The sequence below is a fragment of the Scyliorhinus torazame genome, chromosome 14 (genome assembly GCF_047496885.1).
Source record: "Scyliorhinus torazame isolate Kashiwa2021f chromosome 14, sScyTor2.1, whole genome shotgun sequence".
Classification (NCBI taxonomy): Eukaryota; Metazoa; Chordata; class Chondrichthyes; order Carcharhiniformes; family Scyliorhinidae; genus Scyliorhinus; species Scyliorhinus torazame.
The window spans coordinates 174,403,318-174,429,011 of NC_092720.1; the positions used below are offsets into that span (position 1 = coordinate 174,403,318).

General features: G+C 45.6%; 3 non-coding genes across 3 annotated transcripts; all 3 read left to right on the forward strand.

Moving 5' to 3' along the window:
• Window positions 1-390: 390 nt before the first annotated feature.
• trnah-gug (transfer RNA histidin (anticodon GUG)) lies at window positions 391-462 on the forward strand. The gene has a single exon. It is a non-coding gene; the product is annotated as a tRNA-His (tRNA).
• A 14,534-nt stretch (window positions 463-14,996) lies between these two features.
• On the forward strand, window positions 14,997-15,070 carry trnan-auu (transfer RNA asparagine (anticodon AUU)). Its single transcript has one exon. It is a non-coding gene; the product is annotated as a tRNA-Asn (tRNA).
• Window positions 15,071-21,498: 6,428 nt separating this feature from the next.
• Window positions 21,499-21,572, forward strand: trnan-guu (transfer RNA asparagine (anticodon GUU)). The gene has a single exon. It is a non-coding gene; the product is annotated as a tRNA-Asn (tRNA).
• Window positions 21,573-25,694: the final 4,122 nt, after the last annotated feature.

Genomic DNA, 25,694 nt, shown 5'->3' on the forward strand with positions numbered 1-25,694 from the left:
ACTGCTAATCTATGGGCAATCTGGTATACTTTAGCATGGCCAATCTGCCGAACCTTCACATCTTTGGACTGCGGGTGGGACGTCGAGCAGGCGGAGAAAACCGATGCAGACACTGGGAGAACGTCCAAATACCATCTGTTTGGGATGAATATCGAAATTGTGACGGATAATATATTATAGGGATTGCATTGTTATTTTTATGAGCCTGTGTTAACGTGTATTTCTCCATTTTGCAGGAACATTAATATGGAACCAAGGTTCAGGCATCCAAACTGTGTATCTACTAAAGTTGTATTTAGAGAGTCATAAAGTGTGGGCCATGATAGATTCCAAACAGTTGATGACCAAGCATATCGAGAGTTGCAGGTTGCCTCGGCGGTAACGTGAGGCGCCGTGATCGTCTAGTGGTTAGTACTCTGCATTGTGGCTGCAGCAACCTCGGTTCGAATCCGAGTCACGGCAGTGATCAGTTAACGTGTTTTTCCCAAATGAACAGATGAGGAATTCTCTGTGCGAAGCACTCTTTAAAACGGGTTCACAGCTGAGTGCATGCTTCTGCTTCTGTTTGATGCTCCAGAATTCAAACAGTTGTGAATGCGAGAATCTCCGCAGCTCCCGATTTGATATTTTAACTATCATCATCAAGCATACTCCTCCGGTTCTTGCCATTTTGGAAGTGAAATCTGTCAAAGTCAATATTTTCCCGCTTCTGTAGTAGAAAATTTCAACACACTCGTTATGACAGAATAACAAGCTTTATTGTCGAAAACAACTGCATGAAGTAATGGCTGAAACTTGAAGTCAGAGAGCAGTCAACAAAACTGCTCAGTCTTTCACAAGTTCCGCGCTTTCGTCGAGAATTAGCTCCATATTTATACATTAACTTTATCAAGATTATGTGACAACAGTATGGTCAGGAGTTTGATCGGAAAAACAAACGGAAGCAAAGACCAGACCATGTTTGGTCATATCACTCATACCATTATTTAGTCCTCGGACGGAACATTGAAAGGTCAGAATAGACTTGTTTCTTCCTGAACTTACCTTTGTTTTAAATTCCTACGGCCCTGGGTTATGACGAGTTAGTTTACACAGGAGTTGCCGAGGTCCGGTGTTTTGGAATGGCTCGACGTTCGCTAATATTTTCAGACTTCAAGTTATGCAGAATTGGCCTATGGCCATACTAGTCTGAAAATGGTTAGGGCAGCATTGTTTACCTGGGCCTAGCGAGCTGGAATGAGCAGTTTCAGCCTTTCTTGTATTGTATCAAACCTTTTGACCAGTCTTCCCATTGACCAGTTTTCCCATCATGCCATTACTTAATTCGTACCATAGCACATTCCCTCCTTTCGTCATATCATGACCACTAGTTAAATAGATATATCCATGACTCGTTTGAAAATGCATTTCCACAAGCAACCAGGCAATCCTATCCCTAGTAGAATTAATAGTAATAAAATGAAGGCCTTAAAGATCCAATCAAATACTCCGTGACCCAACCATCCTAGCCAACCCGGCGGGTTATAGTCATGAAATACAATGTCAATCTCTTGAATTTGAGAAGCCTGTCTCTTTATATGGTCGGCCAGGTTAGTGATATTTTCCGAGCCATCTGGAATATATGTACAGCACTCCTGACCTATGATAGCGCACGTTCCTCCCTGCGAGGCGAACAGATAATCCAAAGCCAGTCGATTTTGTAATGCCACAGTCCCGACAGCTACTAGCTCAGCTGAGACCTCAGCCAATGCCTGTCCAGTTTCCCTGGCTTCTGCTGCCATTACGTTCGCCAGTTGTTCCAATGCTGTGGCCATGTGGATCAGTTCGTCGGATGCCTTGCCCATTCCGTACAAGGGAAAGGCCGTCATAAAGAACTGTTCTGTTTTAGAAATAGTCCTTTTTGCTCACGAGGGGGAGTGCTTAAAGGTGGGTAGGTGACGCATTTGAAGTACAACATATCCCAAAAAGCAGGATCCTGTCCAATCAATGGGAAGCCATGGATGTCCTTTAGTGCCGCATGTGAAATAGGTTCCATTATAGGCCGTAAAATCATCAGCTGATATCATCCAGGGGATTGGGGATGTCTGTCCCCATGAAATGTTAGAAGTTATATTTCATACCTTGGACCAATCACAGTTAAACATGCCCTTGTTGGATATGCCTGGTACCGGTCCTTGCCAGTCAACTGTAAGGTTGCACCTACTTTGCCCCATTAACTTTCCTTTCCCTGATTTATTAAAACACATGGAACCTTGAACATTATACGAGTGGACAGTGAGGGAGGGTGGAATCAAGGCACGATTATAGGTAGGTTGATACAAAGCTGAAAATTTAGTCATGTCATAGGCAGCAGATCTCCATATTTCCATATCCCCCCTATTTCCCCTGCTCCCTGTTTGATTTTGTCATAAAATCCATTCAACCGTCTCTGCGATATGAAAGGGGAGGGATTGGAGAGGTATTCCTTCCCTCGAATGGACGGGGATGTGGGTACAAACCCAACACTTGCTTACATTCAATTTTTCGGCATAAAGATATGACATACATAAATAGGTATTGGAAGGCAGGTCTCGTTTCGGTCGTTTTTTTCACTACCGAGTGGCCATTAAGGCTAAATAGTCCAAAAATTATTATGAAGATCTTCATCCTGTGTTCTCGTCTGGTTTGGAGACTATCTTCTTGCAATCGGATAGATGTATCCAACTTGAACGTCCTTCAAGTTTGACGGAAGTCGGTGTAGTCAGCAGTACGCGGAAGGGTCCACTCCAGCGCTATCCTAGATTCTTTCTGTCCCAGTTTTTAACCAACATGTGGTCTCCGGGTTTATTCACTGGATATCGAGGGACCACTGTCTCTGCCATTACTGGGAGATGTGCCTGTTTTACCTGTGAGTGGAGAAACTTCAGAGAATGTGTTAATTGCTTCAAATTCTTCTGCATTTGTTCCCCGATGTGGAGGTCTACTCCCTCTAGGAATTTTTCATGGGCATCCCAGGGAGTTCTCATTGGCCAACCATAGACTATCTCTGTAGCTGACAGTCCGGTCCGCGAATGGGGAGTCACACGCATGTGAAATAGTGCCAACTTTTTGCCAATTTAACCCAGTTTTTTCAGTTAATTTAGATAATTTTTCTCTTAATGTCCCGTTGGCTCTTTCCACAATTCCCTCAGCCTGCGGGTGATATGCGCAGTGCAGTTGCTGTTTAATTACGAGTGCTTCACACAATTCAGTATTGATCCGAGCTACAGCATATGGTCCATTGTCTGAGTTCACTATTTTGGGTACCCCAAAACGAGGAATGACTTCCGTTAACAACCACTTCACCAGTGTATGTGCCGTACAATTAGTGGTGGGGAAGGCTTCAATCCATTTACTAAATACATTGATTATTACTAAACAATATTTGTAGCACTGTGCTTTTGGCAATTCGATAAAATCAAGCTGTATACAGGCAAAAGGGCCATCTGGCAAGGGAGTGGTTCCTGGAGGGCATTTAATGCCTTTACCCTTATTATGTTTCACGCAAATAACGCATCGATCCAGCCGCGTTTGCGTTGCTGTATTCAAATCTGGGTGCCACCAGGTTTTCAGGAGTAGCTGTGCCATTCCCTCCTTGCCAAGATGGGTACAAGAATGCAAATAATCAATAAGTACCGGCAATAAAGAATTCGGAATACAAACTTGACCAACGGGAGTAAGCCTGAGGTCTCGTGTCAAGGTTTGTGAACACCCCATTGACTTCCATAGTGTGCGCGCGGAATCAGAGGCGTCCCTCTGTAAATTTTGAACTTAGTTATGTCTGGCATGCCGTTCGTTCCTAGTGCAGGTACCTGCTTTAGAGCCTGATTAGCCCCACTGGGAACAATCAGCCGCAGCTAAAGCAGCCGAATCAGCACGGGCATTTCCTAATTGAACGGGAGTGTCCCGCTTTGTGTGCGCAGCACATTTCATAATTGCCAATTGATGGGGAAGCTGATTAGCATCGAAGAGATTTTTAATCCAAAGAGCATTTTGAATGGGAGCTCCCGCAGAGGTGAGGCTGTTGCCAGAGGCGACCGAAAGCGTGCGTCACGCCAAAGGCATACCTAGAATCAGTGTAAACATTAGTACTTTTACATGTGGCCAAAATACATGCTTGAATACGGGCAAATAGCTTGTGCGGAGACAGGGGTCTCGAAGGCTGCTGCTTCCTGCACATCAGTGTCGGTTACCACGGTATATCCCGACTGTGGGATGCCAGTGAGAGAAATGGAGGAACTGCCATTAACATAAAAAATTAGATCTGGATTATCAATAGGCCGGTCCGTTAAATCCGGGCGACGCGCGGTAAGGAAGTGATTCCGAAGCAAACAATCGTGTGGCGGGTCCACAAGGTTATCGGGGGGCTGTTCGAGGAACACAGCAGGATTTAAGGTCGAACAGTAATGAAAAGAGAGGTAAAGGTTTTGCAATAGTGAAACCTCATAGCGGCTCAAGCGGGCTTGAGTCAGATGCTGGGTTTGCTGAGACGTTAGGAGAGCCACAATAGAGTGTGAGGTATGCACTTGTACTGGCTGGTAAAGGGTCAGATTAGAGGCTGCGTGAGCTAACAAATGGACAGCCATAAGAATTTGGGTGCAGGGAGGTAGACTGCAAGCTACAGGGTCCAATTTCGGAGAATAGTAGGCGACCGGGCGACGCCGGTCACCGTGTTCTTGTGTTAGAACACTAGTGGCATATTCATCAAAAACATTAACGTACAACTGAAAGGGTCTGTCATACATAGGTCGTCCTGGCGCTGAGGCGGCTGCCAGGGCGTTTTTCAGAGTAACAAAAGATTGTTTTGCTGAATCAGGAAGTTCAAACTTAAGAGAAGCATTTTGAGAGGAGTACAGAGTTAACTCTTTAGTATGGACAGTAACATTCGCAATCCATTGTCTGCAAAAGTTCACCAATCCAAAAATGGCTTGCACCTGCTTGGGCGATGTAGGAAATAGGGTCTGCAGTGAAGGAGTAATGCGTTCCTGAGTAGGGGAGCGATCCGTAGCACTTATTAGGACACCCAAACATTTGACCTGCCGTTGGCCTTTATGAACTTTAGTGGGTGGGATCACATACCCCCATGAATGGAGACGGATGAGCAGGTAAACGGTGTCATGCTGGTTAGTGGTGAAGTCAGGGCTGGCAAGGAGTAAGTCATCAACATATTGGATGATGGTGGAGCCACCAGGAGTTGATAATGTCGCTAACTGGGAGTGCAATGCTTGTGAGAAAAGGGTTGGAGAATGAATGAAGCCCTGTTGGAGCCTAGTCCAAGTGTATTGGTTGCCCTTAAATGTAAAGGCAAACAAATACTGTGATTCAGGGGCGAGGGGTATTGCAAAAAGGCATGTTGTAAATCAACAAGGGTGAAAACAGCCGCCTGTGGTGGGACATTACTAAGGATTGTCACCGGGTTTGGAACAATAGGATGTAAGGGTTCCACTATCTGATTAATACGTCAGAGGTCTTGGACCAAACACCATTCGGATGTCTTGCTATCTTAGGAACTGGAAGAATCGGGGTGTTACAGGGCGATTGGCATGGTACCACAATTCCCTGTTGAAGCAACGATTGAATCATGACCAAGACTCCTTCTTCAACCTCGGGGCGCAAAGGGTACTGTGAAATCGAGGGAAAGGGCATGTCGGGTATAACTTTAATAACAACGGGAGGGACATTAGTGAGACCAACTTCGTGTTTCGATGCCGCCCATAAATCTGCGGGTAGTTCAGAAGTCGTTGATTGGACTGAACGATGGTGGTGCAGTGTGCCAATGAGGACAAATGGGCGTTGAAAATATTGTAAAGTGCCTGCGGGTAGTATTTGACTTCCATTAAAGAAAGGATCTGCTTGTCTTCGTAATGCAACTGCCAGAAATCCCAAGGACTTGGCACTGTAGCCTTCGTTCACAGAAAGGATCACGTGGGGTGACACAAGTCCCGACTGATGCCAGAGGCCATGGGGTAAATTGACAAGAAAGGCAGACCCTTCTTTTCCCTGAGCGAGGCCAACAAATGATACAGATTTTAGAGAACCGAGGGTGTCTTGGTACATGCTCTCCAAATCAGGTGAGCATCCTGTATGATCGTAGCAAAGAGTGACATGTGGATCGGGAATATCTAAGGGAGTTGAAAAGTGTGAGGGATAAAAATCAACCGACCACCACTGTGGAGTAGTGAAAAGGGGAAAATTTCGAAGCTGGGCCTGCGGGATAGCTGATATAGTAATGCCGTTATCAAGGCAAACAATTTCCACCTGCAAGGGACACAGCAAGTCACGTCTGACCAGGTTGACTCCAAGGACGCGGGTAACTGTGAAAGGGATGCAACATTCCTGGCCCTCAAATTGAACAGAGAGTGGCTTCGTAAGCGGATAAACAGCACCTTCCCCCATGAAACCAGCAAGTTCCACATGCTTATCAGAAAGGGGAAAGCACTGTTTCTGAATTAATGTCCAGTCCAGCGTAGAATGAGTCACGCCGGTGTCAATCAGGAAGGGGATAGGCACGCCCTCTATGCAAATCGTAGCGGTGGGCTCGTCAGAGTGGTCTGTTCAGAGGAGCGGAAAGTTCGATCTGGCTAGTCAGTAGGGGTTAGAGGTAGTAAAGGGTGTCTGCCGACAGGGTTGAAATCTACTTTGTCGTCGGGGTGCTGGACAATCCCTAGCGTAGTGGCCTGTACGTTGACAGTTGGAGCAAGTGACATTATATTTGGCAGCAGGACGATGCGGAGGAGTGCTGTCGAAATCCTGCATGTATGGAGTGAAGGGCTAAGGAGCCTGTCAGTGGTAACCAAATTCAGGAGGGTCCGTGCAATCTGGGCGATAGTAACGTTAATCTGTCTGAGAGTTCTGACCTTAAGGAGCTCTTCTTTGAGAGGGACATTGGATGAATTCGAATTTAACTTTGGGCAAAGTGTCTTTGTAACAGGTCTCACCCCACGTTTCATTTGAGGTTTGGAATTGTCAGACCAGTCCATGTTATTAGTTGTAATACTGGATGCTAAGCGGTCAGGCAAAACCTGCATTAATAGTGCATTAAAATGGGGAAACTGTGTGCCTGCATTGAAAGCAATGTCCATAAGACCATAAGACCATAAGACATAGGAGTGGAAGTAAGGCCATTCGGCCCATCGAGTCCACTCCAGCATTCAATCATGGCTGATTTCAACTCCATTTACCCGCTCTCTCTCCATAGCCCTTAATTCCTCGAGAAATCAAGAATTTATCAACTTCTGTCTTAAAGACACTCAACGTCCCGGCCTCCACCGCCCTCTGTGGCAATAAATTCCACAGACCCACCACTCTCTGGCTGAAGACATTTCTCCTCATCTCTGTTCTAAAGTGACTACCTTTTATTCTAAGGCTGTGCCCCCGGGTCCTAGTCTATCCTGCTAATAGAAACAACTTCCCTACATCCACCCTATCTAAGCCATTCATTATCTTGTAAGTTTCTATTAGATCTCCCCTCAACCTCCTAAACTCTAATGAATATAATCCCAGGATCCTCAGACGTTCAGCGTATGTTAGGCCTACTATTCCTGGGATCATCCATGTGAATCTCCGCTGGACCCGCTCCAGTGCCAGTATGTCATTCATGAGGTGTGGGGCACAACATTGCTCACAGTATTCTAAATGGGGCCTAACTAATGCTTTATAAAGCTTCAGGAGTACATCCCTGCTTTTATATTCCAAGCCTCTTGAGATGAATGGCAACATTGCATTTGCTTTCTTAATTACGGACTCAAGCTGCAAGTTTACCTTTAGAGAATCCTGGACTCCCAAGTCCCTTTGCACTTCAGCATTATGAATTTTGTCACCGTTTAGAAAATAGTCCATGCCTCTATACTTTTTTCCAAAATGCAAGACCTCGCACTTGCCCACGTTGAATTTCATCAGCCATTTCTTGGACCACTCTCCTAAACTGCCTAAATCTTTCTGCAGCCTCCCCACCTCCTTCATACTACCTGCCCCTCCACCTATCTTTGTATCATCGGCAAACTTAGCCAGAATGTCCCCAGTCCCGTCATCTAGATCGTTAAGATATAAAGAGAACTGCTGTGGCCCCAACACTGAACCCTGTGGGACACAACTCGTCACCGGTTGCCATTCCGAAAAAGAACCTTTTATCCCAACTCTCTGCCTTCTGCCTGACAGCCAATCGTCAATCCATGTTAGTACCTTGCCTCGAACACCATGGGCCCTTATTTTACTCATCAGTCTCCCATGAGGTACCTTATCAAAGGCCTTTTGGAAGTCAAGATAGATAACATCCATTGGCTCTCCTTGGTCTAACCTATTTGTTATCTTTTCAAAGAACTCTAACAGGTTTGTCAGGCACGGCCTCCCCTTACTAAATCCATGCTGACTTGTCCTAATCCGACCCTGCACTTCCAAGAATTTAGAAATCTCATCCTAATGTCCCCGGAGTAAAGAGTGTACACGCCACAAAAGTTGATCTGTTTTTCCCAAATGAACGGATGAGGAATTATGACTTATCGACAGTTACACTTCTGCCTCGGCGGATACGTGTGGCGCAGTGATCGTCCCGTGTTTCGTACTCATGGTTGTGGCTGCAGCAAACTCGGTTCGAATCCGAGTCATGGCAGCAATAAGTTGATGGGGTTTTCTCAAAAGAACTAATGAAGAATTCTCTGAGGAAAGGACTCTTTAAAATGGGTTCACAGCTGAGTGCTTGTTTGGTGCTCGAGAATTCAAACGGTTGTGAATACGAGAATGTCTTCAGCTCCCTGTTTTTTATTTTAACTATTATCATCAAGCATACTCCTCAGGTTCTTGTCTGTTTGGAAGTGAAAACAGTCTCTCTCAATTTGCTGCATCAGCTTCTTTGGTCATTCACCCAAAATTTTCAAGTGTCTCAACCAAATACCCACTGAACCTTCTGTATACCCGGAGAATAATCTTGGTCTCGATAGTCCCACCATATAAATTCATTTCCTGACATCTGGTCATGATGCAATGAGGAGGAGCGGACAGAATTTAGGGAAATAATGCCAGTTGGCAATGGAGAAAACGGAAACGAAGCGACACACGAACATCAAGCACCAGTTTTGTGAATGTTGGGAAACATTTCGAGAAACAGAATCTGGGGAGAACGAAGGGCGCTGCCCGACTGATCAGCGACAGTCAAGACACATTTCCTTTGATTAGAATGATTCGAGAAACTAACTGATATTTAGAAACTAAGAAAACAGCCCTTACTGCACATCAGAAAATATAGTTTAATTATAGTTTCATCGCGAGTATCGGGAAGCGCAAAATACAACAATGGCTCGAATGTAGAAGTCTGGAGGCGCGTTATTGACAGGGCTACGGATAATGGTGTAGTCTTTGTTCTGTTACACAGTCACCCTGGCTTGAAACACAGACTCAGTTTTCTCTCCGCAGATGCTGTCAGACCGGCTGAGATTGCCCAGCCTTTTGTGTTTTTGTTGCAGATTGGTGCAAGAGCAAGAATTTGCTGTTCCGATGTGGACAAGATGAGACTGTTTCCATCGGAATTTGATATGTTAATCCGAGCAAAAGCAGAGGTTGTCATCTCTGTGGAGCAATCGGTTAGCGCGTTCGGCTGTTAACTAAAAGGTTGGCAGTTTGATTCCACCCAGTGATGAAGTGTTTTCCCACCCCATGGATGAAGTGTTTATGAGACTTTGTCCCTCTGTGGGAAAGAATCACCCACCGTGGTGCTTTTTATATTTCATGCCACATTGATTTGATTTCTTTCCTCCGGTTCCAATATTAAACACGCCGAATGCTATCATTTTGATTTTAAACAGCCAGTTCCCATCCAAAGAGTTCAGCAATATTACTTTGAACGACCAGAGAGAGATATTCACCCTAATTGCAACAGTGGAATGAAAATGGCCTCGATTCTTCTCTTTGGATCAATGAGGGTGAGGCGGCGACTGAGAGGCGCTCCAAAGTGCAATTGGTATGTGGGCGGAGAAGTTCAATCGTGGAAATAGAGAGAGAGTTTGTTTGCACTGACAATATTCAGGAATGAGAGGAAAGGGATACAGTGTGAAATGGTTTCGAAAAATCAGCAGGAGTCGAAATGACGAAGTTCCTCCGTACAATACCCCTCATCCGGCACGGAGATCATGACCAATCCAGCGAAACTGCTAATCAATGGACAATCTGGCACACGTTGCCGTGGCCAATCCACCCGAACCTTCATATCTTTGGACTGTGGGAGCGACGTCGAGCAGGCGGAGAAAACCGATGCAGGCACCGGGAGAACGTCCAAATACCATATGTTTGGGATGAATATCGAAATTGTTGTGTATTATAGATTATAGCGATTGCATTGTTATTTTTTATGAGCCTGGTTTAAAGTGTATATATCCTTGTTGCAGGAACATCATTATGGAACCAAGGTTAAGGCATCCAAACTGTGTATCTACTAAAATTGTAATTAGAGAGTCATGAACTGTTGGCCATGATGCATGCCACACCGTTGATAATCAAGTACATCGACAGTTGCAGCTGAGCCTTTGCCGGAACGTGTGGTGCCGTGATCGTGTATTGGTTAGTAATCTGCGTTGTGGCCGAACCAATTTCGGTTCGAATCCGAGTCACGGCAGCGATAAGTTGATATATTTTTCCCAAATGAACGGATGAGGAATTCTCTGTATGAAGGACTCGTTAAAACGGGTTCACAGCAGAGTGCATGCTTCTGCTCCTACTTGATGCTCCAGAATTCAAACGGTTGTGAATACGAAAATCTCCTCAGCTCCCGGTTTTTTATTTTAACTATTATCATCAAGCAGGAAGTCTCTCTCAATTTGCTGCATCGCTTTCTTTGGCCATTCACGCAAAATGTTCAAGTGTCTTAACAAAATACCCACTGCACCTTCTGTATACGCGGAGAATAATCTTGGTCTCGATAGTCCATCCATATAAATGAATTTCCTGACATCTGGTCATGATGCAATGAGGAGGAGTGGGCAGAATTTTGGGAAATAATGACAGTTCGTAATGGGGAAAACGGAAACGAAGTGGTACACGAACATCAAGGAACCGTTTTGTGAATGTTGGGAAACACTTTGAGAAACAGATTCCGTAGCGCTGCACGACAGATCAGCGACAGTCAAGACACATTTTCTTTCATTAGAATGTTTCGAGAAATTAACTGATATTTAGAAACTAAGAACGCTGTCCTTACTGCACATCAGAAAATACAGTTTAATTATAGTTTTATTGCGAATATCGGGAAACGGAAAATACAACAATGGCTCGAATGTAAAAAGGCTGGAGGCGCGTTATTGACAGGGCTCCGGATAATGGGGTACTCTTCGTTCTGTGACACAGTCAACTTGGCTTCAAAAACAGACTCCGTTCTCTCTCCACAGATGCTGTCAGACCTGGTGAGATTGCTCAGCCTTTTGTGCTTTTGTTCCAGTTTGGTGCATCAGCAAGAATTTACTGTTACGAAGTGGACAAGGGGAGACTGTTTCCATCATAATTTGGGTTCTTTATTCGAGCCAAAGCAGCATTTGTCGTCTCTGTGGCGCAATCGGTTAGCGCGTTCGGCAGTTAACCAAAAGTTTGGTGGTTCGATTTCACCCAGAAACGAAGTGTTATCCCACCCCCGGATGAATTGTATTTTGGACTTTGTCCCTTTGTGGGACCGAATCACCCACTTGGTGCTTTTTATATTTCATGCCACACTGATTTGATTTCCTTCCTCCGGTTCCAATATTAAACACGCCAAATGCTGTCATTATGATTTTAACAATCAGTTCACATCCAAAGAATTAATCAATATTAATTTGATCTACCGAAGAGAGACATTCACCCCAATAGCAACAGTGGGACGAAAGGCCCGAGATTTTTCTCTTTGGATCAAGAGGGTGAGACGGCGAATGGGAGACGCTCCAAAGTGCAACAGGTATGCGGGCGGAGAAGTTCAATCGTGGAAATAGAGAGAGTTTGTTTGCACTGACAATATTCAAGAATGTGAGGAAAGGGATACAGGACGAAATGTTTTTTTTTTAATTAGCAGGGGTCGACGTGACCAAGCTCCACCGTAGAATACCCGTAATCCAGCACGTTGATCATGGCCAATCCAGCGAAACTGCTAATCTATGTACAATCTGGCACACTTTAGCATGGCCAATCCACCGAACCTTCACATCTTTGAACTGTGGGAGGGACTTCGAGCAGGCGGAGAAAACCGATGCAGACACCATGAGAACGTCCAAATGCCATATGTTTGGGACGAATATTGAAATGATTATGAATTATATATTACAGCGGTAGCATTGTTATTTTTATGAGCCTGGGTTAAAGTGCATATATCCTTGTTAAAGGAAAATTATTATGGAACCAAGGTTAAGGCATCAAAACTGTGTATCTACGAAAGTTGTAATTCGAGAGTCATAAAGTATGGGCCATGATAGGTTCCAAACAATTATGACTAAGTACATCAACAGTTGCAGCTTGCCTCGGCGGTAACGTGTGGCGCCATGATCGTATAGTGGTTAGTACTCTGCGTTGTGGGCGCAGCAACCTCGGTTCGAATCCAAGTCACGGCAATGGTCAGTTGACGTGTTTTTCCTAAATGAACGGATGAGGAATTCTCTGTGCGAAGCACTCTTTAAAACGGGTTCACAGCTGAGTGCATGCTTCTGCTACAGTTTGATGTCCCGGAGGACTGGAGAATAGCCAATGTTGTTCCTCTGTTTAAGAAGGGTAGCAAGGATAATCCCGGGAACTACAGGCCGGTGAGCCTTACTTCAGTGTAAGGGAAATTACTGGAGAGAATTCTTCGAGACAGGATCTACTCCCATTTGGAAGCAAATGGATGTATTAGTGAGAGGCAGCACGGTTTTGTGAAGGGGAGACAACTTAGTGTCTCACTAACTTGATAGAGTTTTTCGAGGAGGTCACTAAGATGATTGGTGCAGGTAGGGCAGTAGATGTTGTCTATATGGACTTCAGTAAGGCCTTTGACAAGGTCCCTCATGGTAGACTAGTACAAAAGGTGAAGTCACACGGGATCAGGGGTGAGCTGGCAAGGTGGATACAGAACTGGCTAGGCCATAGAAGGCAGAGAGTAGCAATGGAGGGATGCTTTTCTAATTGGAGGGCTGTGACCAGTGGTGTTCCACAGGGATCAGTGCTGGGACCTTTGCTGTTTGTAGTATATATAAATGATTTGGAGGAAAATGTAACTGGCCTGATTAGTAAGTTTGCAGACGACACAAAGGTTGGTGGAATTGCGAATAGCGATAAGGACTGTCGGAGGATACAGCAGGATTTAGATTGTCTGGAGACTTGGGCGGAGAGATGGCAGATGGAGTTTAATCCGGACAAATGTGAGGTAATGCATTTTGGAAGGTCTAATGCAGGTAGGGAATACACAGTGAATGGTAGAACCCTCATGAGTATTGAAAGTCAAAGAGATCTAGGAGTACAGGTCGACAGGTCATTGAAAGGGGCAACACAGGTGGAGAAGGTAGTCAAGAAGGCATACGGCATGCTTGCCTTCATTGGCCGGGGCATTGAGTATAAGAATTGGCAAGTCATGTTGCAGCTGTATAGAACCTTAGTTAGGCCACACTTGGAGTATAGTGTTCAATTCTGGTCGCCTCACTACCAGAAGGATGTGGAGGCTTTAGAGAGGGTGCAGAAGAGATTTACCAGAATGTTGCCTGGTATGGAGGGCATTAGCTATGAGGAGCGATTGAATAAACTCGATTTGTTCTCACTGGAACGAAGGAGGTTGAGGGGAGACCTGATAGAGGTATACAAAATTATGAGGGGCATAGACAGAGTGGATAGTCAGAGCCTTTTCCCCAGGGTAGAGGGGTCAATTACTAGGGGACATAGGTTTAAGGTGAGAGGGGCAAGGTTTAGAGTAGATGTACGAGGCAAGCTTTTTACGCAGAGGGTAGTGGGTGCCTGGAACCCGCTACCGGAGGAGGTAGTGGATTCAGGGACGATAGGGACATTTAAGGGGCATCTTGACAAATATATGAATAGGATGGGAATAGAAGGATACGGACCCAGGAAGTGTAGAAGATTGTAGTTTAGTCGGGCAGCATGGTCGGCACGGGCTTGGAGGGCCGAAGGGCCTGTTCCTGTGCTGTACATCTCTTTGTTCTTTGTTCTTTTGTAAAAACGGTTGTTAATGCGAGAATCTCTTCAGCTCCCGGTTTTTTATTTTAACTATTATCATCAAGCATACTCCTCAGGCTCTGGTCTGTTTGGAAGTGAAAACAGTCTCTCTTAATTTGCTGCATCTTCCTTTGCCATTAACCCAAAATGTACAAGTGTCTCAACCAAATACCCACTTAACCTTCTGTATACGCGGAGAATAATCTTGGTCTCGATCGTCCATCCATATAAATGAATTTCCTGACATCTGGTCATGATCCAATGAGGATGAGTGAGCCAATTTTCTGGAAAGAGAGCCAGTTGGCAATGGAGAAAACGGAAACGAAGCGACACACGAACATCAAGCACCAGTTTTGTGAATGTTGGGAAACACTTCGAGAAACAGAATCCGGGGAGAACGTAGGGCGCTGCCCGACTGATCAGCGACAGTCAAGACACATTTCCTTTGATTAGAATGGTTCGAGAAATTAACTGATATTTAGAAACTAAGAAAACAGTCCTTACTGCACATCAGAAAATACAGTTTAATTCTAGTTTCATTGCGAATATCGGGAAGCAAAAAATACAACAATGGATCGAATGTAAAAAGGCCGGAGGCGCGTTATTGACAGGGCTACGGATAATGGTGTACTCTTCGTTCTGTTACACAGTCACCCTGGCTTGAAACACAGACTCCGTTCTCTCTCCACAGATGCTGTCAGACCTGCTGAGATTGCCCAGCCGTTTGTGTTTTTGTTCCAGATTGGTGCATCAGCAGTTGCTGTTGCGATATGGACAAGGTGAGATGGTTTCCATCGTAATTTGGCTTGCTTATTCGAGCAAAAGCAGCATTTGTTGTTTCTGTGGCGCAATCGGATAGCGCGTTCGGTTATTAACCGAAGGGTTGGTGGTTCGATCCCACCCGGAGATGACGTGTTATCCCACCCCCGTATGAAGTGTTTTTTATACTTTGTCCCTCTGTTGGATCGAATCACCCACTTTGGTGTTTTTTATATTTCATGCCACATTGATTTGATTCCTTTTCTCCGGTTCCAATATTAAACACACCAAATGCTGTCATTCTGGTTTTGAACAGTCAGTTCACATTCAAAGAATTAATCAACGTTAATTTGACCTACCAAAGAGAGACATTCACCCCAATAGCAATAGTGGGACGAAAGGGGACTAGATTTTTCTCTTTGGATCAAAGTGGGTTAGACGGCGAATGAAAGGCGCTCCAAAGTGCAACTGGTATGGCGGCGGTGAATTCAATCGTGGAAATAGAGAGATTTTGTTTGCACTGACAATATTCTGGAATGAGAGGAAAGGGATACAGGGTGAAATGGATTCCAAAAAATCAGCAAGGTATGACGTGACCAAGTCCCTCCATGGAATACCCTGAACGCGGCATGTTGATCATGGCCAATCCAGCGAAACTGCTAATCTGGCTTGAAACACAGACCCCGTTCTCTCTCCACAGAAGCGTTGCGCAGGTCAAAGAGACACAGCCTGAGTGAGTAAGACACATCCAGCGAGGGAATTGGAAACTTGGTAATTTGGGGCAGTGAGGTAACCAGGAATGGGAGGGAACCAGAGAGCACATGAGACCCTCAGAAGGTAAGAAAGTGAGTACATCAGAGAAAAGCTGTGACCTGAGTGGCTGGTTGGGAATCTTCAGAAATTTAAAAAATTAAGCATTGGGAAACTAATTAAACATGTAATTTACTTAATTATAATTTAGAGGGGTATCTAAGCCAGAGATCGGAGAGTACTGTATTAAGCCTTCACATTTATAGTATAAATCTACTGCTAGGAAACAGGTAGTGAACAGTAACTTTTTTTTCTTCAAATTTTAACATTTAACTTTAATTTACGAATTAATTGACGCGATGTCAGTTAGAGGGGTGCAGTGCTCTGACTGTGAGATGTGGCAGGCCCGGGAGGCTTCCAGAGTCCCGGATGGCTTCATCTGCAGAAACTGCACCTAACTGGAGCTCCTTACAGACCGCATGGTTCGGTTGGAGCATCAATTGGATGCACTTAGGAGCATGCAGGTGGCGGAAAGCGTCACAGATAGCAGGTATATAAATGTGGTCACACCCAAGGTGCAGGCAGAGAAATGGGTGACCACCAGAAAGGGCAGGCAGTCAGTGCAGGAATCCCTTGTGCTGTCCCCCTCTCGAACAGGTATACCCCTTTGGATACTGTCGGGGGGGGGGGGTAGCCTATCAGGGGATAACAGCAGCAGCCAGAGCAGTGGCACCACGGCTGGCTCTGCTGTTCAGAAGGGAGGGTCAAAGCGCAGAAGAGCAAAAGTCATAGGGGACTCAGTAGTCAGTGGCACAGATAGGCGATTCTGTGGACGTGAAAGAGACTCCGGGATGGTAATTTGCCTCTCTGGTGCCAGGGTCCAGGATGCCTCCGAACGGGTAGAGGGCATCCTGAAGGGGGAGGGCAAACAGGCAGAGGTCGTTGTACATATTGGTACTAACGACATAGGCAGGAAGGGGCATGAGGTCCTGCAGCAGGAGTTCAGGGAGCTCGGCAGAAAGTGAAAAGACAGGACCTCTAGGGTTGTAATCTCGAGATTACTCCATGTGCCACGTGCTAGTGAGGCTAGAAAAAGGAAGATAGAGCAACTAAACACGTGGCTAAACAGCTGGTGTAGGAGGGAGGGTTTCTGTTATCTGGACCACAGGGAGCACTTCAGGGGCAGGTGTGACCGATATAGGAAGGACGTGTTGCACCTAAACTGGAGAGACATAAATATCCTGGCTGCGAGGTTTGCTAGTGTCACACGGGAGGGTTTAAACTAGTATGGCAGGGGGGTGGGCAAGGGAGCAATAGGTCAGAAGGTGAGAGCATTGAGGGAGAACTAGGGAATAAAGACAGTATGGCTCTGAGGCAGAGCAGACAGGGTGAAGTTGCTGAACACAGCAGTTCTGGTGGCCTGAAGTGCATATGTTGTAATGCAAGAAGTATTATGGGGAAGGCAGATGAACTTAGAGCTTGGATTAGTACTTGGAACTATGGTGTTGTTGCCATTACAGAGACCTGGTTGAGGGAAGGGCAGGATTGGCAGCTAAACGTTCCAGGATTTAGATGTTTCAGGTGGGTAGAGGGGGATGTAAAAGGGTTGGCGGAGTTGCGCTACTGGTTAGGGAGGATATCACAGCTGTACTACGGGAGGACACCTCAGAGGGCAGTGAGGCTATATGGGTAGAGATCAGGAGTAAGAAGGGTGCAGTCACAATGTTGGGGGTTTACTACAGGCCTCCCAACAGCCAGCGGGAGATAGAGTGGCAGATGGGTAGACAGATTTTGGAAAAAAACAAAAACAACAGGGTTGTGGTGATGGGAGACTTCAACTTCCCCAATATTGACTGGGACTCACTTAGTGCCAGGGGCTTAGACGGGGCAGAGTTTGTAAGGAGCATCCAGGAGGGCTCCTTAAAACAACATGTAGATAGTCCAACCAGGGTCGGGGCGGTACTGGACCTGGTATTGGGGAATGAGCCCGATCAGGTGGTAGAAGTCTCAGTAGGAGAGCATTTCGTGAACAGTGACCACAATTCAGTAAGTTTTAAAGTGCTGGTAGACAAGGATAAGAGTTGACCAAGGGTGAATGTGCTAAATTGGAGGAAGGCTAATTATAACAATATTAGTCGGGAACTGAAGAACCTTGATTGGGGGCGGATGTTTGAGGGTAAATCAACATCTGACATGTGGGAGGCTTTCAAGTGTCAGTTGAAAGGAATTCAGGACCGGCATGTTCCTGTGAGGAAGAAGGATAAATACGGCAATTTTCGGGAACCTTGGATAATGAGAGATATTGTAGGCCACGTCAAAAAGAAAAAGGAGGCATTTGTCAGTGCTAAAAGGCTGGGAACAGAAGAAGCCTGTGTGGAATATAAGGAAAGTTGGGAGCAACCTAAACAAGGAGTCAGGAGGGCTAGAAGGGGTGACGAAAAGTCATTGGCAAATAGGGTGAAGGAAAATCCCAAGGTTTTTACACGTACATAAAAAGCAAGAGGGTAACCAGGGAAAGGTTGGCCCACTGAAGGATAGGCAAGGGAATCTATGTGTGGAGCCAGAGGAAATGGGCGAGGTACTAAATGAATACTTTGCATCAGTATTCACCAAAGAGAAGGAATTGGTAGGGCAGCATTGTAGCATCGTGGATAGCACAATTGCTTCACAGCTCCAGAGTCCCAGGTTCGATTCCGCCTTTGGTCACTGACTGTGTGGAGTCTGCACATCCTCGCCGTGTGTGCGTGGGTTTCTTCCGGGTGCTCCGGTTTCATCCCATGGTCCAAAGATGTGCAGGTTAGATGGATTGGCCACGATAAATTGCCCTTAGTGTCCAAAATTGAAACTTCGTGTTGGGTAGGGTTACTGGGTTGTGGGGATTGGGTGGAGGTGTTGATCTTGGGTAGGGTGCTCTTTCCAAGAGCCGGTGCAGTCTTGATGGGCCGAATGGCCACATTCTACACTGTAAATTCTATGATAATCTATGATGTTGAGTCTGGAGAAGAGTGTGGTAGCCTGAGTCACATTGAGATCCAAAAAGACGAGCTGTTGGGTGTCTTAAAAAATATTAAGGTAGATACGGCCACAGGGCCTGATGGGATCTACCCCAGGAGGCTGGAGAGGAAATTGCTGAGGCCTTGACAGAAATCTTTGGATCCTCACTGTCTTCAGGGGATGTCCCGGAGGAATGGAGAAAAGCCATTGTTGTTCATTTGTTTAAGAAGGGTAACAAGGATCATCCAGGGAACTACAGGCCGGTGAGCCTTACGTCAGTGGTAGGGAAATTACTGGAGAGAATTCTTCGAGCCAGGATCTACCCCCATTTGGAAGCAAATGGACGTATTAGTGAGAGGCAGCATGGTTTTGTGAAGGGGTGGTTGTGTCTCACTAACTTGATAGAGTTTTTCGAGGAGGTCACAAAGATGATTGGTGCAGGTAGGGCAGTGGATGTTGTATATATGGACTTCAGTAAGGCCTTTGACAAGGTCCCTCATGGTAGACTAGTACAAAAGGTGAAATCACATGGGTTCAGGGGTGAGCTGGCAAGGTGGATATAGTACTGGCTAGGTCATAGACTGCAGAGAGTAGCAATGGAAGGTTGCTTTTCTAATTGGAGGGCTGTGACTAGTGGTGTTCCGCAGGGATCAGTGCTGGGATCTTTGCTGTTTGTACTATATATAAATGATTTGGAGGAAAATGTAACTGGTCTGATTAGTAAGTTTGCAGACGACACAAAGGTTGGTGGAATTCCGGATAGCGATGAGGGCTGTCAAAGAATACGGCAGGATTTAGATTATTTGGAGACTTGGGCGGAGAGATGGCAGATGGAGTTTAATCCGGACAAATGTGAGGTAATGCATTTTGGAAAGTCTAATGCAGGTAGGAAATATACAGTGAATGGTAGAACACTCAAGAATTTTGAAAGTCAGAGAGATCTAGGTGTACTGGTCCACAGGTCGCTGAATGGGGCAACATGGTGGAGAAGGTAGTCAAGAAGGCATACGGCATGCTTGCCTTCATTGGCCGGGGCATTGAGTATAAGAATTGGCAAGTAATGTTGCAGCTGTATAGAACCTTAGTTTGGCCACACTTGGAGTATAATATTCAATTCTGGTCGCCATACTTCCAGAAGGATGAGGAGGCTTTAGAGAGGGTGAAGAAGAGATTTGCCAGAATGTTGCCTGGTATGGAGGGCATTAGCTATGAGGAGCGGTTGAATAAACTCGGTTTGTTCTCACTGGAATGACGGAGGTTGAGGGGCGACCTGATAGAGGTCTACAAAATTATGAGGGGCATAGACTGAGTGGATAGTCAGAGGCTTTTCCCCAGGGTAGAGGGGTCAATTACTAGGGGGCATAGGTTTAAGGTGTGAGGGGCAAGGTTGCCAGTAGATGTACGAGCAAGCTTTTTACACAGAGGGTAGTGGGTGCCTGGAACATGCTACCAGAGGAGGAGGTGCAAGCGGGGACGATAGTGACATTTAAGGGGCATCTTGAGAAATACATGAATGGACTGGGAATAGAGTGATACGGACCCAGGAAGTGTCGGAGATTGTAGGTTAGTCTGGCAGCATGGTCGACACGGGCTTGGAGGGTCGAAGGGCCTGTTCCTATGCTGGACTTTTCTTTGTTCTTTGTTCTTTGTTTATGCTGTCAGACCTCCTGAGATTGCCCAGCCATTTGAGCTTTCGTTCCAGATTGGTGCATCAGCAAGGATTTGCTGTTACGATGTGGAAAAGATGAATTGTTTCCATTACAATTTGGCTGTTTTATTAAAGCAAAAGCAGCGTTTGTCGTCTCTATTGCGCAATCGGTTGCATCATTCGGCTGTTAACCCAAAGGTTGGTGGTTCGATCCCACCCAGTGACGAAGTATTATCCCACCCCCGGATGAAGTGTTTTTTGTACTTCGTCCCTCTGTGAGATCGAATCCACCCACGTTGGTGTTTTTTACATTTCATGCCACATTGATTTGATTTCTTTCCTCCACTTCCAATATTAAACACGCCAAATGCTTTCATTCTCATTTTAAACAGTCAGTTCACATCCAAAGAGTGAATGACCAGAGAGAGACATTAGCCCCAATAGCAACAATGGGACAAAAGGGGCCTAGAATTTTCTCTTTTTATCAAAGAGGGTGAGACGGCAAATGAGAGGCGCCAAATACCCACTGAACCTTCTGTATACGCGGAGAATAATCTTGGTCTCGATAGTCTCTCCATATAAATGAATTTTCTGACATCTGGTCATGATGCAATGAGGAGGAGTGGGCGGATTTTGGGCAAATAGAGCCAGTTGGCAGTGGAGAAAACGGAAACGAAGCGACACACGAAGATCGAGCACCAGTTTTGTGAATATTGGATAACTCTTCGACAAACAGAATCTGGGGAGAACGAAGCGCGCTGCCCGACTGATCAGCGACAGTCAAGACACATTTCCCTTGTTTAGAATGATTTGAGAAATTAACTGAGATTTATAAACTAAGAAAACTGTCCTTACTGAACATCAGAAAATACAGTTTCATTTTAGTTTCATTGCGAATATCTAGTGGCAGAAAATGCAAGAATGGCTCGAATGTAGAAGGCTCGAGGCGCGTGATTGACTGGGCTAAATAGTGTAGTCTTCGTTCTGTGACACAACGTCAACCTGGCTTGAAACACAGACTACGTTCTCGCTCCACAGAGGATTTCACACCTGCTGAGATTGCCCAGCGTTTTGTGTTTTTGTTCCAGATTGGTGCATCAGCAAGAATTTGCTGTTCGGATGTGGACAAGATGAGACTTTTTCGATCATAATTTGACATGTTTTTTCGAGGCGCTGCAGCGTTTGTCGCCTCTGTGGCGCAATCGATTAGCGCGTTCGGCTGTTAACTGGAAAGGTGGTGGTTCGATACCACCCAGGGACGAAGTGTTATCCCACCGCCTGAAGGAGTTGTTTTTATCCCTCTGTGGGAACGAATCACCCACCTTGGTGCTTTTTATAATTCATGCCACATTGATCTGATATCTTTCCTCCGGTTTCAATATTAAACACGCCAAATGCTGTCATTCTGATTTTAGTAAGAAGCCTTACAACGCCAGGGTAAAGTCAAACAGGTTTGTTTCGATATCACCAGCTTTCGGAGCGCTGCTCCTGCCTTAGATTCACCTGTGGAAGGAACGGCGTTCCGAAAGCTAGTGATATCGAAACAAACCTGTTGGACTTTAACCGGGTGTTGTAAGACTTTTTACTGTGCTCACCCCAGTCCAACGCCAGCATCTCCACATTCTGATTTTAAACAGTCAGTTCACATCCAAAGAGATAATTAATATTAATTTGAGCTACCAGAGAGAGACATTCAGCCCAATAACAACAGTGGTACGAAAGGGGCTTGGATTTTTCTCTTTGGATTACAGAGAGTGAGACGCAAATGAGAGGCGCTTAAAAGTGCAACGGGAATGTGGGCGGATAAGTTCAATCGGGGAAATAGAGAGAGAGAGTTTGTTTGCACTGACAATATTCAGGAATGAGAGGAAAGAGATACAGGGTGAAATGGTTTCAAAAAAATCAGCAGGGGACGACGTGACCAAGTTCCTCCGTAGAATACCCGTAACCTGGCACGTTGATCATGGCCAATCCAGTATTTGCTCATCTACGGACAATCTGGCACACTTTAGCACGGCCAATCCACCGAAACTTCACATCTTTGGACTGTGGGATGGACCTCGAGCAGGCGGGGAAAACCGCTGCAGACACCGGGAGAACGTCCGAATACCATATGTTTGGGACGACTATCGTAATTGTTATGTATTATATATTTTAGCGGTTACTTTGTTATTTATATGAGCCTGGGGATAAAGTATATAAAGCCTTGTTGCAGGAAAATTATTATGGAACCAAGGTTAAGATAGCCAAACTGTGTATTTACTAAAGTTGTAATTAGAGATATATGAAGTGTGAGCCATGACAGATTCCAAACATTTGATGACCAAGTACATCGACAGTTACAGTTTGCCTCGGCGGTAACGTAAGGCGCCGTGATCGTATAGTGGTTAGCACTCTGCGTTGTGGCCGCAGCAACAGCGGTTCGAAGCCGAGTCATGGCAGTGATAAGTTGATATCTTTTCACAAATGAACGGATGAGGAATTTTCTGTGTTAAGGACTCATTGAAACGGGGTCGCAGCTGAGTGCATGCTTATGCTCCTGTTTGGTGCTCAATAATTCATACGGTTGTGAGTACGAGAATCTCGTCACCTCCAGTTTTATAATTTAACTAATATCATCAAGCGTACTCGTCCGGTTCTTGTCTTTTTGGAAGTGAAAACAGTGTCTCTCAATTTGCTGCATCAGCTTCTTCGGCCATTCACCCAAACTGTTCAAGTGTCTCAACCAAATACCCACCGAACTTTCTGTATACGTGGAGAATAATCTTTGTCTCGATAGTCTCCCAGTGAGCGAGAAGTGATACAGCCAGAGTGAGACGGCAAAGAGTGAGTTTGGCAATTTGAATCTTGGTGGGACTTCGAAGCTGGGTGGGGAGGAGGTGCATTTTATCCCTGGTAAGTGACTGGTTAGTAGTTTTTCATTTCGTTGTCTAATTTATATATTTTTTCTATCATTTTTTGGAATTATAGTTGTATAAGTTAACCTAAGGTTTAAGACATGGTAGGAGATTTCAGACCCGTGTCATGCTCGACGTGAGCGATGTGGGAGCTCAGGGACACGTCCACTGTACCTGGCTACTTCACGTGCAAGGAGTGCGTCCAGTTTCAGCTCCTGTTAGACCGCTTGGCGTTTCTGGAGATGCGGATGGACTCACTTTGGAGCATCCACGATGCTGAGAACGTCGTGGATAGCACGTTTAGCAGCTTGGTCACACCGCAGGTGAAAGGTACTGAGGGAGATAGAAAATGGGTGACGAAAAGACAGAGCAAGAGTAGGAAGGCAATGCAGGTGTCTGCTGCGGTCATCTCCCTGCAAAACAGATATACCACTTTGGATAGCACGTTAGCATTGTGGATAGCACAATTGCTTCACAGCTTCAAGGTCCCAAGTTCGATTCCGGCTTGGGTCACTGTCTGTGGGGAGTCTGCACATCCTCCCCGTGTGTGTGTGGGTTTCCTCCGGGTGCTCTGGTTTCCTCCCACAGTCCAAAGATGTGCAGGTTAGGTGGATTGGCCATGATAAATTGCCCTTAGTGTCCAAAATTGCCCTTAGTGTTGGGTGGGGTTACTGGGTTATGGGGATAGAGTGGAGGTGTTGATCTTGGGTAGGGTGCTCTTTCTAAGAGCCGGAGCAGACTCGATGGGCCGAATGGCCTCCTTCCGCACTGTAGATTCTATGATCTATGATGCTGTTGAGGGAGATGGCTCACCAGGCGGAGGCAGCAGCAGCCAGGTTCATGGCACCGTGGCTGGCAGGAAGATGTTTGGCAGGGCTATAGTGATAGGGGACTCAATCATAAGGGGAATAGACAGGCGGTTCTGCAGATGCAATCGAGACTCCAGGATGGTATGTTGCCTCCCTGGTGCAAGGGTCAAGGATGTCTCGGAGCGGCTGCAGGACATTGTGTGTGTGTGTGTGTGGGGGGGGGGGGGGGGGTGAACAGCTAGCTGTCTTGGTGCACATAGGGACCAACGATTTAGGGACAAAATGGGACAAGGTCCTACAAGTTGAATTCAGGGAGTTAGGAGTTAAACTAAAAAGTAGGACCTCAAAGGCAGTAATTTCAGGATTGCTACCAGTGCCACGAGCTAGTCAGAGTAGAAATATCAGGATAGATAGGATGAATGCGTGGCATGCGAGATGGTGCGAGAGGGAGGCATTCAAATTCCTGAGGCATTGGAACCGGTTCTGGGGGAGGTGGGACCAGTAGAAACCGGACGGTCTGCACCTGGCCAGGACTGGAACCGATGTCCTAGGAGGGGGAGGTGTTTGTTAGAGCTGTTGGGAAGGGTTTAAACTACTATGGCAGGGGGATGGGAACCGATGCAGGAAGTTGGAGGGTGGTAAAACAGGGACAGAAGCAGAAGGCAGTAAGGGGGAAAGTGTAAGGCAGAGAAGTCATTGTCAAAAATCAAAAAGGGCGACAGTACAAGGTACAGTGACTGAGGGGTGGCTCAGTGAATAGGACCAGTAATACAAAAAGGAATAAAACGGTCAGTAAAAACATTAATGGTAAGCGACGTGGCAGGTTGTTGCATGAAGATATGGGTTCAATGACAAGGAAAATTATGAGAAAAGCTAAGAGGAAATATAACATAGGAGAGGTTACTGATCGAGGTGTTAAGATTCAGAACAGAGGTTTAAAGAAAAGGCAACATAAGTGTACTTTACCTGAATGCTCATAGTATTCGGAATAAGGTAAATGAGTTGATGGCGCAAATCATCGTGAATGACTGTGAGTTAGTGGCCATTACTGAAACATGGTTGAAGGATGGTCACGACTGGGAGTTAAATATCCAAGGGTATCAAGCTATTCGGAAGGACAGAGTGGATGGTAAGGGAGGTGGTGTAGCTCTGTTATTTAAGGATGACATCCGGGCAATAGTAAGGGATAACATCGGTGCTATGGAGGATAAGGTTGAATCCATTTAGGTGGAAATCAGGACTAGTAAGGCGAAAATGTCACTGATAGGAGAAGTCTATAGGCCAAGAAATAGTAACATTATGGTGGGGCAGGCAACAAGCAAAGTAATAACGGATGCATGTAGACATGGAACAGCAGTTATCTTGGGGGGTTTCAATCAACATGTCGATTGGTTTAAACAGGTCGGTCAAGGTAGCCCTGAGGAGGAGTTTATAGAATGTATCCGCGATAGTTTCCTAGAACAATATGTAATGGAACCTACGAGGGAACACGTGGCCCTATATCTGGTCCTGTGTAATGAGACAAGATTGATTCATGATCTCATAGTTAGGGATCCTCTCGGAAGGATCTACCACAGTATTGTGGAATTTAAAATACAGATGGAGGGTGAGAAGGTGAAATCAAACACTAGTGTTTTGTGCTTAAACAAAGGATATTATGATGGGATGAGAGAAGAA